Raw genomic sequence first — 11,756 nt, 5'->3', positions numbered from 1 at the left:
TTGGTTATTATCTGGTGTTGTTGATTCTCTAACCAGAGGACTCCCTTTAGTATTTCTTGTAATTTTGGTTTGGTTTTTACAAATTCTCTTAACTTCTGTTTATCTGGAAATGTCCTTGTTTTGCCATCATATTTGAGAGATAGTTTTGCTGGATATATAATTCTTGGCTAACAATTTTTTTTTTTCTTCAAGGCTTTATATATGTCATCCCATTGACTTCTTGCCTGCATGGTTTCTGCTGAGCAGCCAGAGCTTAGTCTTATTGACTCCCCTTTGTAGAATGCTTTTCATTTATCTGTACTCACTCTTAAAATTCTCTCCTTATATTTGGTTTTGGCAAGTTTGATTATAATATATGTTGGTGACTTTCTTTTGGAATCTACCCTGTGTGGGGTTTGATGAGCTTCTTTCACGATATCAGGGAAGTTTTCTGCCAACAAATCCTCAACAATTCTCTCCGTATTTTCTGTTTTCCTCCCCTGCTCTGGTACTCCAATCACACATAGGTTCTTCCCTTTGGATAGAGTCCCACGTAGTTCTTAGGGTTTCTTCAATTTTTTTTAATTCTTTTATCTGATTTTTCCTCAGATAAATTGCTGCTAATCTGGTCTCTTCAGTCTCACTAATTCTGAGTTCCATTGCCTCAATTCTGCTCTTTTGACTTTGTATTGAGTTGTCTAATTCTGAAATTTTATTGTTAATCTTTTGGATTTCTATTTGCTGTCCCTCTGTGGATTCTTGCAGCCTGTAAAATTGGTCATTATTCTCTTGTATAACCTTAAGTTCCTCTCTTGCTTTGTCTGTGTGTTCCTTGTCTTAGTCTGTATTTTGCCTGATCACCTTCCTGATCTCTTAAAGAGCTCTGTATATTATTTTTTTTAATTCTACCTCCAGTAATAAATTCCAAAAGTTTATCTTCCAAGAGTTTCTTGGTTCTTTGTTTTGGATGCTTGCTGAAGCCATCATGGTCTGCCTTTTTATGTGATTTGATATTGACCATTGTCTCTAAGCTATCAATAAGTTATTATATTTATTTATGTTTGCTTACTCTGTCTTAGCTTCTTGTTTTGTTCTGTTTTTATATGCCCAGATAGGCTTGTCATATGAGCTATTTGATTATTGGTGTCTTTGAAGCTCTCATATCCTGTCACCAGGTGATTAGAGCTGTTACTAGGTATGCGAGACCAGGAGTCCATTTATATTTTTTGTGTGGATTCAGCTCAGATGTCCAGGTAGTCAGTCACTGAGCATGTGGTGAAGGTTCTTACCCACAATTCTAGACAGGCAGGGCTATGTAGGGGTGATGGAGTAGGCACAGGTATCTGACTGAAGTAGGGGGTTATGTGCTAAGCAAGGTAGGGCACTGATGGCTGCCACCCCTGAGTATTCGGGAGGAAATCATGTCCCTGTTCCCTAGAGCACATAGGTGGGTAGGTTTTGCAGCCAGTCTTTGGGCACCCAATGCAGTTGGCTGTAAGGACTGGGAGGTGCCATTTATTCCCAGACCACTGTCTTGGGTAGCTAGGTGGAGTAAGTGGAGCCACCAGTCCTCAGTTCCCTGATGTGGGTAGATGAGAACCCTGATTAATGGATAGGGCAGTGTCAGATGTCATGAATCTGCTGCTCCGCCTTAGCTGTTGCAGTTGAAAATAGGATTCAGGTATGTACCTTGTCGTACCATGTTAATGAGAGCCCACACTGTTGAAATGAGCCCACACAGGTCTAGACAGGGGTTAAAGGCATTCAAAGCCCATGGACCACGGACCTCTTATGCCTGTGTCTAGGCAAAGGAGCTGTGCCTGTTCTGAGGTCTTGGTTTACAGGACTTGGCAAATTATTTTTTCCTGTTCGTTATTTGTTTGTTAATTTGTTCTATCTCCAAAGCCAGGAGAATGGCTCGTGGCATGTGACCGGTGCCACTTCTGGCCCAGGGGGTGTGGGAATCACTGAAGCTGGACCAGGACTAGAGCAGAGCGGGGAAGGAGTAGGTGAATGGGAGAGTGATACAGCCCAGAGGAGGAAGGGTTTTTTTGATCCCACATGGTAGGTTAGATACTTTCACTTAACTTTCAGATTCAGTGCTACTTTTTCCTGGTTCCAGAGGCTTGTGCAGACCCTCCACTGCTCATTGTCTCCCAGTGTGGAAAACGCATCCTGAGCACTGCTACTTGCCTCAGCCTGCGTGGGCCAGCTGATCCAACCTGCAGGGTGCCAGCCAGATCAGGTCTGGCAAATCCTGATCGCCTCTGAACTGTCTCTCCCTCACTGTGCCACTCAGTCTGACTCCTCAACTTTGTCTTTGATGTTCAGGGCCCCTAGATTGTCATATATAACCGATTCGTTTTGGGGGGGGTCTTTATTGTAAGAGGGACCACAGGAAGCATCTGATTACTCCACCATTTGGTCCCACCTCCTTGGCACACATTTTCAATAAGCATTGAAATTTTAATTATCTCTGTGTTCTCAAATAATGAATAAAAAAATTATGACATACTCCCATATCTTTAGTGTATTAAAGACACCAACGAAAACAGTTCATTGTACTCATAAACACACACACTGCTTATGACTGCGATTTTAAGTATTTTTCTTCTTCAAATTTAAAGTCAAAAAAGTAATGGATGGAAAGAGTAGACTTACCTACAGAAGTATTTTATATGAGATTTGCACTGAAATGCTATAGACATGAAATGTTTTTCCCTGAAAGAAACCATTGAATCATTCCTGACACAGAGCATTTATTTTGTTTCTATTCAAATACTCTTACGCAAGGTTCCACTTACTTTCTATAGACTTATCTTAAAAAGCTTTCCATGATGGCGCAAGGAGCCACTTACTTTCTATAGACTTATCTTAAAAAGCTTTCCATGATGGATGAAAGCTAGCACTTATTTTAAGACTTACTAGTCACTATTTCAAAAAACTTATTTGGGACTCATGGCTTGGATAAGAATATATGCAAAGTATATATTCAAAGCAGTGATATTCAAAATATAGAGAACTAAAAGAAAAAATATATCTCCCCACTCTTCAAGAACAAATTATTTTTTGAGGCTGACATTTAACTTAGGATTGTTGACTGTATTTTTCATTTGCTTTTGTTGTTTTCATTGAAAATATGCCATTATTTGCTTGTTCCTAATGTTGTATATAGAAACCCCTGGTGGTGTAGTGGTTAAGAGGTATGGCTGCTAACCAAAAGGCTGGCAGTTCAAATCCACTAGGTGCTCCTTGGAAACATGGGACAGTGTTACTCTGTCTTATAGAGTCATTATGAGTTGGAATTGACTTGACGGCAACGGATTCGGTTTTTAATGTTGTATAGGTCAAATTATTATTTCTTTAAATTGTTCTGTATAATCGTCATAGAATGTATTATTTTTGCAAGGAGTGTATCAGATGCATTTAGGTATAAAAGCAAAAACCAAACCCAGTGCCGTCGAGTCAATTCTGACTCAAATAGCAATCCTATAGGACAGAGTAGAACTCCCCCATAGAGTTTCCAAGGAGCACCTGGCGGATTCGAACTGCCGACCCTTCAGTTAGCAGCTGTAGCACTTAACCACTACGCCACCAGGGTTTCTGCAGTTAGATATGGGGGGGGGGGCAATAATTGGGATTGTTATTCAGAATTTCAGGACAATTATTTTTCCAGGATATATTAAAAAATGACAAAGCCAGAAGGGGGGAATGTATTTTGCTATTTAGTTGGTTACATTTTCAAATACCCTAAATTTTCCAAGCATCAGGTCTTCTTAAGCCATAAATAAAGTGATCATGTAATTTATTGTCTAAACCCGAACACTTTTGAGAGTAAAAAGAGACATTAGTAATAATTTTTTCCGGGACAGGCAAACTGGGATATCTTCACCTTAACTGTAAAGGGCATTAACAGAATTTATTTTTGCTTGTTTGCTTCCCACTAGTAATTGTATGCTTTCAGTCCATTATATGCCTGCCTGTACAGACCCATGATAGGTAATATTTGGGAGCATTTCTGTTTTACTTCCCCCCCGCCCCTTTATTTTTCCTTTGAGATAAAATTGTATAATTCCAACTTGACTTTATAGAATATAGAAGGATAATTTGGGAGGGAATTAGAAATAAATCGAGCTAAATTTGGACCCAGGATATTTTTAATTTTTTTTTTTCTTCCTATTGGCATGAAAAGGGTGAGCTTGCAGTGAATTCAGCTGTTAGAAGCTGGGGTTGAAAGAAATGGAAAATGCCCATGATCCTCTTAGTAGTGGCTCCTTAGGAAATCATATTAGGTGAATTTTGCCATACCTATAGTTACCCTCGCATGTTCCCTTCCATTTAGCATAGAGAGAGATGTAGGCAATAAAAAACACTCCAAGGAAGGTCAAGTCCATTGGCTTCTTTCCCCCTCCCAAACACTGACGAGTGTAAAGAGTTAAATGCTGATTAAAAAGCAAATTCGTTTTGCCAAACATGGCATAGCAACTATTCTGAAATGTGTCATACTGTCAGGTGTTTTTAATTGAAGAATTAATATACTTTTATGTACTCCATTTCTGAGGGAGAAAAACATACTCAACTCAGCAAAAAAAAATGCATCCGAATCTGTTAACCCATGCCCCAGGCATCTGTCATGATTTCCTTATGAATGCGGTGACTTCATTCTTTCAACAAATATTCTTTGAGCACCTCCTGTGTGCCAGCAGTAGAAGCCTACAACCCAGTGGGGAGCATAGACCATATATTAGTAATCAACCAAAAATTAAATGCCGAATTGTGAAAACTGCCATCTGAGGGAGACAACGAAGGGGTGGCACTGACTTAAACCGTATGTATGATCAGGATAAGGCGAAGAGCAAGAAGTCAGAGGTGGGGTCAGAAGCTTAGCACCAAAAGAGGTCTTGAACCAGAAAGAACTTGGAGACTAGTGAGGTAATCACTTTTTGCATCTCAATATAAAGAAACTACAACTTGTCAGTTTTCATTTGTAAACAAGTTTTTTGGTTTTTTTGGACAACCTCCTAGGTAATTGGAGAAGAGAATCTGAAATGTGTAATATCCTGAAGTATCTGAGGCATTCTGTCAACTCTTGCCCCTAAACAAACGTAATATTTCTGTACTCTGTTTTGTGATGTTGCCCTGAACCTGTAAAGCTTCAATGATGGACAGATTTTACCTGCTACGCTTAGGAAAAGAAAAGGCCTGGTAGGGGTGTAGAATAACAAAGTATCATTTTCTTTTATTTTGATTATGTTTAACTCTTGGCACTGATTCGTGACTTTGGACCGTAAGTTTTCAGAGATTATAAGTATGTCTATGGAATGCAAAATAATGTTAGAATTCACATTCCTCCCTACCTATCCCCTTGTAAAGTTTAGTCTTGAGTTCTCAAATGCAGACATCAGATTGACATGTATATATTTATACGTACATACACATACACATATATACGTACATATATAATAATGTCATCTAGTAGTCATCTTTATACAAGCTGCTGTTGTGTCAATTCTGACTCGTAGCCACCCTACAGGGCAGTGTAGAACTGCCCCACAGGGTTTCCAAGGCTGTAACCTTTACAGACGCAGGTTGCCATGTCTTTCTCCCATGGAGCATCTGGTAGGTTCAAACTACCAACCTTTAGGTTAGCACCTGAGCACTTAACCACTGTGCCACCAGGGCTCCTTATAGTCACCTTTACTCTAAACTAAATAATTTGAGATCATAATTGTTTTTTTTTTTAATTAGTTATTATTTTATTTAAAAAAAAAAGATACCTTGAGTGTCTCAGGAAACAGGTTTTATCTATAAATTCTAATTCTATCATGACTGTTTGGAGTGCCAATAGAGGGTTCCCCAAATTCTGTGGTAATGGGGGTTAGAGGAATAACAGGTAGACATTCTGTTGCCATTGCGCTCAAGACTCAGATCCCTGAGCTATCTGGGTGGGTAGTTGAACTTGTTCTTCTTCAAGCATGGCCTTTGGATAACTTGCATAAAACTCACCAGGGATGTCTGTTAAAAGGTAGATCCCTGGGACTAACCAGACTTAGTCAATCAGAATCACTGGAGGTGGGACTCCTAGAGTCTATAACTTTAGCAATGTCCCCAGGTGGTCCTGGAAAGCTTGAGAACCTATTTAGATTGTAAGCAACATGAGGGCAGGGACAAAAGTGCCTTCTAAGCATTTGTTGAACTGGGAACAAAGGTTCCACTTAAAGTCTATAGATTATGACAGGAAGAAGGAACCCACCCTGAGAATAAGCGTGAAGGTGAAACACTCCAAAGACCCATCTGAACCACATAAGAGGATGTGGAATGGGAGGAAGATCCAGTGAAGTTGTCAAAGGCAAAAGCCAATATTTTGTGTTAGAGTACCCAGATCCTAGTGAGAATGGGAAAATGTGAAGCATTCATCTTTGGGGATACTTTTAATGGCCATGTTGGAAACAGCTTGCTTTTCACAAATCTTCTCAGACCAGTGACAGTAGTGAAGATTTCTTCTATGTCTACCAGATATTTTTATCAATACACAGAGTCAATGTTTTTATTGCCACACTTTCATACTGTGAGTGCAGTGTGGAACAAGCATTGTACTGAGAATAAATCTAGAATTTACTTCCAGCTTTGTTACAAGCTACATGTCCAAGGTCCAGTCCATTAAAATTCTCTAAATCTTAGTGATTTGGGGTTTGGACTTGTTCGTGATGGTCCATCCACATGTTGTAAAATTCCATGACTGCATCATCAAAGCTTTTTTTTTTTTTTTTTTCAAATTGCTGTTTAGCCAGGAAGCTCCAGAAGATTCCAAAGTCATTCAGCATTGAACAGGGCAAAAAATTTATCTGCCCTCCTCCCTTCCATGTAAGGCCTTATAGTGTTTTGAAGAGAAATAAATGTAATAACCATGTTGAGATTACCATAAATCTTTTGAGTACCTTTCTTCCTTCCTTCCTTTTTTAAAAAAAATACAGTTTCATGGAGTCACACAAGTAGCAGAAGGCAAAAGTTACCTGGAGGTAATTAATCATATTCTAACTAACTGCTTTTTCACACTGCCATGAATTCCACCTTGCCTGACCCTAATCCTATCTGATATAATCAACTGGACAGAAATGTATGTAAAATACATTGATTTATAAATTAAAAAAATATGTTTTATGCAGTTTGCTAGGAAGCGAGGTTTTTCTTTTTGTTGTTCCTTCAAGTTTTTGGTGGGAGAAAATAAGTGTTGGTGGAAGAGATAACCTAGGTTGGAGAAATTAGGAAGTGTTTGTGGGAAAGAGTAATGACATGAAATGTAAACATGTATAAGTCCTTGTGTTCTGTATATTTCTATAATGATCTCAAATCTCATAAGGTATAGGACACTACTATGCTTCCAAAATACATATGAATATGTGCTTATAATATGAACGTAGAAATATGTCGACCTTTTGTGAGGCTCTCTTACGTTAACTATAAACCATTAGAATCCTGTAAGCCATAAGAAAGATATTTAGAAAATTTCTGAAATTAGATATGGAAACACAGAAGCATGTGAAATACGTAAAGAACATTAACAACCTTTAAGTTCAATTTGACCGAGCATGCTGTGACAGAAGAAAACAACACAAATCTAAACAACCTCCCTAATTTTTAACCTTGAAGAGGAGATGTGTCATTCAGCTACTCTCTATTTGTGGAGAAAAGACATATCATACTAGTCTTTGAGGTCACATTGACTCTTGTTGTGTGGAGCCAAGTTGACAAATTCACATTTAAACCCTAAACTTCTGCTTACTTACTGAAAAGGCAGAGATGGAATTGAGATTTTGTCTGCTGCTCCCAACCTTGGACCTTCGCCAAGTTCAAGCCATGGTTAAGTTTTTCTCCTGAGACCCCTCCTGAAAGGTAAAAGCCCAAAGTCTAAATATTCGGACTAACCATTGAGCTAACATTGTAATTTTAATTGTTAATTCTGATTCTCTGGTTCTAAATGAAAGCTGTGAAGTCTTGTGTGTATACCATGACGACCTTGGAATAAACTAAATGAGTTTATGCATGACAAACCTGAGTAGCTCTACACAACACTTTGGTTGTCATACAACCTAGGTCTGTATCGTGCTTTCTGCTATGAAACGGAAAATAATACAAACCAGCATCAGTCCCATTGTGTATCACAACTGCTTTCGACAATTCTGAAACAGTCCTGCCATTTGCCTCTATGATTGATCCTGGCAAATGAATATAACTGAGCAGGTTACAACTCACTGGGTAAATCAGCCAACGTTCCCAATATCCGCTCTGCTGTTTCCTTATCACACCTTCCCTGACTTTTGTCTACCCTCTGGGCGCAGAATTTTGAAGTAAAATAATGACTGCCCATGGGATCAGGGCAAGGAAAGGATGGTGCGTTAGGGACCAAGCATGGACAAAGTGCAAGGCAAAGTGTGGAGACCAACAAGGTCTCGTGGTGCCACTGTCTCTACTGTGATAAACTCCTTCCTGCTAAGGAGGCAACAGATAGGGAATACTGGGAGCCACTTGTTCGGTCAGCCAGCCTCAAAGCAGATTGAGAGAAAATGTTGTTTCCTGATAACTTGCAGCAAGATATGGTGGTGAGATTAATTTTGCTTGGAGAAAACCAAACAAAATAAAAACTCATTTGTTTAGAGGTATGTTGCCATTTGATTGCGTTTAGTACAAACATCGATTGTTAGCAAACAATTTATGGATCTGATCTATTGCTATAGCAGTAGGAGAGCTTTCAATGGGCCTACTGAAAACCATTACTGAGTGAAATACTTTGCATATTAGCTGCAGATGTGCAGCTCCCCTATTCCTGAGGAAAGGTGCTTACTCACAGGGTATGTTACTCGGGGAGATGGATTACTGCGTGCTTAAAAAGAGCACTTGTAAGCAAAAAACTTTCAAAGCAGTTGCTGCGAACCAGGACTGCCTTCCCAGGAGCCTACCTGGCCAGCTGTTGGCATGGTCCCTTCTAGAGCAGGGCTTTAGTTCACGCTCTCTCCTTCTCTCCTGTGAAGGCTCATCAGCTCTCCAGCCCCAAACACACACACACACACACACACACATACACTCACACACGCTGATCTGAATTTCAAATAGAGATCTTTCATCAGAATGCACAGACTTTTAAAATAGGTACTTCTTGAGTCATTCCTAAGTCATTGATCCCTGGAGGGATAATTCCACGATTCGGATCTGCCCTTCAGAAGTTTTTTCTTTACTCTTTTATTGTTGTTCTGCCCTTTAATTAATGCCTGAAGATATTTATTCTACGATCTTTGGACTGTATGTTGTTTTTTAATCAACTTAAATATAATTTATATCTAATAAAATTGGCCAATTTGATAGGAACCATTCAATGCATTTGAACATATGTGTATAATCAAGTAACCAGTGCCAGAATCATGGTATGGAATATTTCTATCCATTCCAAAAGGTACCCTGTGCTACTTTGAAGTCAGTCTGCTAACCACCCCCACCACTACCACTCTGAGCCATTTGCAAGCAAATCCATTTGCAAGCAAATCTGCTTTAATATAGTTTTGTATTTTCTTTAGAATTTCATTTAGATGGAATCATGGGCTGTAATGTTTTGTATCTGGTTTCTTTCTCTTAGCATAATGCTTTTAAGATTCATCTGTGTTTTTGCATAGTATGAATAGCTTATTTCCTTTTATTGCAAAACCATATTCCATCGTGTAGACATACACGGTTATTCTATACTTTCATCAGTTGATGGGCATTTGGGTTGTTTTCATTTTTTGACTGTTATGAATAAAGCTGCTATGAGCATTAGCATATAAGTTTTTATATAAACATGTTTCTTTTCTTTTGGGTAAATATCTAAAAGTGAGAATGCTGATTCCAATGGTAAGTGTATGTTTATTGTTTTTTAAAAAGTCAAAGTGTTTTCTAAAGTGATTATATATTTTCATATTCCTATCAGCAGTGTACAATGGTATTAATCACTCTACAATTCTTAATGCTATTCAGCTTTTTAATTTGAGCCTTACTAATAGGTATGTGGAATCTCTGGGTGATGTGAACAGTGTGTTTCCCTGCTGAGAGGTTGGAGGTCAGAGTCCACCCAAAGGAAAGCCTTGGAAGAAAGGTCTGGCTATCTACTATCAAAAAATAAGCCACACATGGGGTTGCCATGAGTTGGGATCAACTCAATGGCTACTGGTTTAGTAGATGGATACTGGTTTCTCACTGTGGTTTTAATTTGCATTTCCCTAATTACTAGTAATGTTGACTATCTTTTCATGTGCTGTGCGCCATCTGTATATCTTTTGAGGAAGTGTCTATTTAAATCTTTGGCTCATTTTACAAATTGGTATTTTTGTCTTTTTATTATTGAATTATGAGAATTCTTTATATATTCTAGGTATGAGTCCTTTATCAGATATGTTTTTCGAATATTATCTCTAAGTCACTGACTTGCCTTTTTATTTTCTTGACTGTTTTAAGATCAGTAAAGTCCTTTTTATCAATTTAATTCCTTAATGATTAATGGTTAGTTTTATCTAACTAATATTTCTCTATCCATGTTCATGAAGACTTTTCTCTCAGGTTAATGTTTACAAGTTTTATAGTTTTGGCTCTTCCATCCAAGTCTATGAGCCAATGAATGTGTGTGTGTGTGTGTGTGTGTGATGTGTATGTTAAGGTTCCAGGTTTTTTTTTGTTTTTTTTTTGCATTTTGATATCCAGTTTTGCCAGCACCATGTATTGGAAAGACAGTACATTCCAATTAAACTGCCTTAGCACTTTGTCGACTATCATCATGTTTGTGTGGATCTCTTTCTAAATTCTCTATGCTGTTGCACTGACTTGTATGCCTATAATTAAAACAGTACCACTCTATCATAATTATTGTTTCTTTACAGGTGGTGTTAAGGTCAGGTAAGTCCTCGGACTTTGTTCCTCTAGTCCTTTGAATTTTCCCATATATTTTAAAAGCAACTTGTAAATTCTACCAAAAAAAAAAAAAAAAACCCAAACAAAAAAGACCTACTAGTATTTTGATTGAGATTACTTTGCATCTATAGATCGATTTGGAGAATTTAGATCTTATTAATATTGAATCTTCTGATTCATAAACATATCTCTCCATTTATTGAGGTCTTCTTTATATTTTTCTCAGAGATGTTTTGTAATTTTTAAAGTTCTTGCATATATTTTAAAAATATATCCCCAAGTATTTCATATTTTTTATTTTATCACAAATAACCTGGAGCTCTTTATTTTAATCTTCAAAGGTTCATTTACAATATATACAAATACAATCGATTTTTGTATATTTATCTTGTATCTACAACCTTGTTAAACTCACTTATTATTTCTAGTAGCTTTATTTTTTGTAGATTATTTAGGGTTTTCTACATAAGTAGTTATGTCCTTTGTGAATAAAGATGTTTTTACTTCTTCCTTTTAACTCTATACACTTTTTTACTGTCCTTATGTAATTGTCTAGGACCTTAATTATAATGCTAAGTAAAAGTGCCGAGAGGCAATATCCTTGCCTTGTTCCTGATCTTAAGGAAAAAGAGCATTTAACCTTTCCCATTAAGTATGATGTTAGCAATAGATTTTGTATGGATGCCCATCATTAGATTGAGGAAGTTTCCTTCGTTTTCCTAGTTTACTGGGTTTTTATCAGGAATGAGTCAAATTTTTCCAAATGTTATTACTGCATTTATTGAGAAGATCGTCTTTTTTTTCATTTCTGTTTTTTAATATGGTGAAAAACATGACTTATTTTT

This window comes from Elephas maximus, chromosome 1, assembly GCF_024166365.1.
Source record: "Elephas maximus indicus isolate mEleMax1 chromosome 1, mEleMax1 primary haplotype, whole genome shotgun sequence".
Classification (NCBI taxonomy): Eukaryota; Metazoa; Chordata; class Mammalia; order Proboscidea; family Elephantidae; genus Elephas; species Elephas maximus.
Note: the sequence above shows the minus strand (reverse complement) of the source record.